Source organism: Trachypithecus francoisi, unplaced genomic scaffold (assembly GCF_009764315.1).
Source record: "Trachypithecus francoisi isolate TF-2019V2 unplaced genomic scaffold, Tfra_2.0 Lachesis_group14, whole genome shotgun sequence".
Lineage (NCBI taxonomy): Eukaryota > Metazoa > Chordata > Mammalia > Primates > Cercopithecidae > Trachypithecus > Trachypithecus francoisi.
This window is the reverse complement of record NW_022681459.1, coordinates 36,212,880-36,216,528: the sequence shown is the minus strand read 5'-3', so window position 1 is coordinate 36,216,528 and position 3,649 is coordinate 36,212,880. Positions and strand designations below refer to the sequence as shown.

The following is a 3,649-nucleotide window of genomic DNA, read 5'->3' as shown; positions in this document are numbered from 1 at the left end:
AATTGAAAAAAAGTTATCGAATTGAAAAAAAATGACTGAGGTAATGAGTCAATCAGGTCTTGTGCCTGCCTACAGCTGTCCTCAAAAAGTTCAGGGAGATGAGGCAGGATACAATCTGAATCATGGAAAGAACGGTCCTCTGCTTGACTAACAGGAAGTACAACGATGAAAACAGAGGAGGTGTTGAGCTGTCCTGATGGCTCAAGAGTTGCCTTGGGGCAGTCCAACTGGCACCTCCTTCCTGTTCCTCCTTCGTGATTACCATGCCATCCCACAGCATGTTAACTGCAACTGATTCCAAACCACACTGATGTTCACCCTTTGTTCTCCAAACCTAATTGTGCTTGTCCTCAGTATCTGCCTGATTGTTCAAATGAGAGATGAGTCATCTCTTGCTTCTTTACATCCTACTCAATGGAGCCCACAGCTCCATTTCCCCACTGAAATGACAAAATCCAATTTGACCTTAATTGTAGCCACTGAGCTATCACCATGGGCCAGGCAGTGCTCGAGAGGACTAGTCTAAAAGATCTCATCTAATCCTCATCATGACCTTATGATGTGAGTATACTCTTTATATCATATTGATTAAATAGGGACTCAGAAGGGTTAAGTGACTTTCCTGGGGACACAGAGTTGGATAAAGGGATTTGCACCTAATCTGATGAATTTTAAAAACCCTGTCCTTTCCACATTGTCAAATTATCTCCAGTCCAGATGCTTTCTTTCTCTTCTTTCTCCATTGTCTCTGTTCTGTGGAATCAGGCATTCACCTCTGCCCTCATGGTACCTGCACATCTGTCTACTATAGCTCTTATCATATGAGATAATTATTCACCTGCTTGACTAGTCTATCACTCTGCTAGCAATGTCTTATTCTCCCCTCTGTTCTGTATTCTCAGGTCTTTGTCAGATATATAGTACCTGTTCCATAAATACTTTTAGAAATCAATTAAATTCCTTCATCTCTAATTACCAAACCCGTTATCTTTCACAGAGTAGAGGGTTACATCTGACATAAACTGTGAAGAAGAAGACAATCTTCCCTATCAGCCCATTATTTTCTATAAGAACAAGCCTAGTTAACCACCCCCCACCCCCACAAAAGGGCCAGGGTTCTCTTCAGGTACTCCTGCTGTGAGACAAGAGTGGCAGAATGACTCCCACGCCCTGACAATTGGAAGAGGTCAAGCTCCCAAGGTGCCCATCTGCTCCCATGGGTTTGGCCTGCCAGGGAAGAGCTCAGCAAATCTACCTGAAAGAGGATGAAGGGTAATGAAGTCAGAGTGAGTGTTGGCTGATTGCCTGATTCCAGAGATTTACCCTCTTCCAGATGCTAGAAGCATCTTCACCCCATTTTCTTACTGCATTTTCCAGGCCTTGTAGTTACAGTATATTCTCTTTTAAAACAAACACAGATGCAACCCCATCTTTGTCAGTGCACAAAATGGCGCCCTACAGCCTACTGGTGATCTGGCTGCAGAAAGCTCTGGGCATGCAGCAGTACCATGTGGCCTCAGTCCTGTGCCAACAGGCCAAGGTGGTGACGAGCCACTCTGAGTCCAAGTACATCCACTATGACCTGCTAGAGAAGAACATTAACATTGTTCGCAAACGATTGAACAGGCCTCTGACCCTCTCAGAGAAGATTATGTATGGACACCTGGATGACCCTGCCAGCCAGGAAATCGAGTGGGGCAAGATGTACCTGCAGCAGCGGCCAGACAGCATGGCCATGCAGGATGCGACGGCCCAGATGGCCACGCTGCAGTTCATCAGCAGCAGGCTCCCAAAACGACTGTGCTGTCCACCATCCACCATGACCATCTGATTGAGGCCCCGCTCGGGAGTGAAAAAGACCCACGCTGGGCCAAGGACATCAACCAGGAAGTTTATAATTTCCTGGCAAATGCAAGTGTCAGATATGGCGGGGGCTTCTGGAAGCCTGGATCTGGAATCATTCACCAGCTTATGTTGGAAAACTATGAATACCTTGAGGTTCTTCTGATTGACACTGACTCCCACATCCCCAGTGGTGGCAGCCTGGGGGGCATCTGCATTGGAGTTGGGGGTGCTGAGCTATGGGTGTCATGACTGGGATCCCCTGGGAGCTGAAGTGCCCTAAGGTGATTGGCGTGAAGCTGATGGGCTCCCTCTCCGGTTGGACTTCACCCAAAGATGTAATCCTGAAGGTGGCAGGCATCCTCACAGTGAAAGGTGGCACAGGTGCAATCGTGGAATACCACGGGCCTGGTGCAGACTCCATCTCCTGCACTGGCATGGCGATAGTTTGCAACATGGGCGCAGAAATTGGGGTCAACACTTCCGTGTTTCCTTACAACCACAGGATGAAGTAGTACCTGAGCAAGACCTGCCGGGCAGACATTGCCGATCTAGCTGATGAATTCGAGGATCACTTGGTGCCTGACCCTGGCTGCCATTATGACCAACTAATTGAAGTTAACCTCAGTGAAGTGAAGCCGCACATCAATGGGCCCTTCACCCGTGACCTGGCTCCCCCTGTGGCAGAAGTGGGCAAGGTGGCAGAGAAGGAAGGATGGCCTCTGGACATCTGATTGGGTCTGATTGGCAGCTGCACCAATTCAAGCTATGAAGATATGGGGCACTCAGCAGCTGTGGCCAAGCAGGCATTAGCCCATGGCCTCAAGTGCAAGTCCCAGTTCACGATCACTCCATGCTCTGAGTAGATCCGCACCACCATTGAGCGGGACTGCTAAGCACAGACCTTGAGGGATGTGGACGGCATCATCCTGGCCAATGCTTGTGGCCCCTGCATTGGCCAGTGGGACAGGAAGGACATCAAGAAGCAGGAGAAGAACATAACTGTCGCCTCTTACAACAAGAACTTCACGGGCTGCAAAGACACAAACCCTGAGACCCATGCCTTCGTCACATCCCCAGAGACTGTCACACCCCTGGCCATTGCAGGAACCCTCAAGGTCAACCCAGAGACCAACTACCTGACAGGCAAGGATGGCAAGAAGTTCAAGTTGGAGGCTCCTGATGCAGACGGGCTTCCTCAAGCAGAGCTCGACCCAGGACAGGACACCTACCAGCACCCCTGCAAGGGCTACCACTGATCACATCTCGGCTGCTGGCCCCTGGCTCAAGTTCCATGGGCACTTGGAAAACATCTCCAACAACCTGCTCATTGGTGCCATCAACGTTGAAAATGGCAAGGCCAACTATGTTTGAGTGGTTCCGTGCCGGCAGTGCCCTCAACAGAATGAAGGAGCTGCAGCAATGACGGCGGCACCTCCTCGCAACCCCCTCCCCACCTCACGCAGCGCTGGCGTCATGTTCAAGTTCAGCTCCATGTGAGCCATCAGCGCCACCAGCCATAGCTTCTTACTCCAAGATGGCGTGACCAGACATGCTTCCTGCTCCCCGCTCAGCCCACCTGTGACTGTGGTTGGGGGGTTCTTAAAATAACATTTAGCCCCCGCCTTCCTATTTTTAGTTTGGTTCAGATCTTAAGCAGCTCCATACAACTGTGTTTATTTTTGATGACAAGACTCCTAGCTAAAGTTAGAAAAAAAAAAAAAATACGGTGGCTCATACCTATAATCCAAGATCACCTCAGGTTGGGAGTTCGAAACCAGCCTGGTCAACATGGTGAAACCCCCAT

General features: G+C 49.5%; 1 pseudogene; it reads left to right on the top strand.

Annotated features, from left to right (window-relative positions):
* The first annotated feature begins 1,447 nt into the window (after nt 1–1,447).
* On the top strand, nt 1,448–3,216 carry LOC117096512 (annotated as a pseudogene).
* Nucleotides 3,217–3,649: the final 433 nt, after the last annotated feature.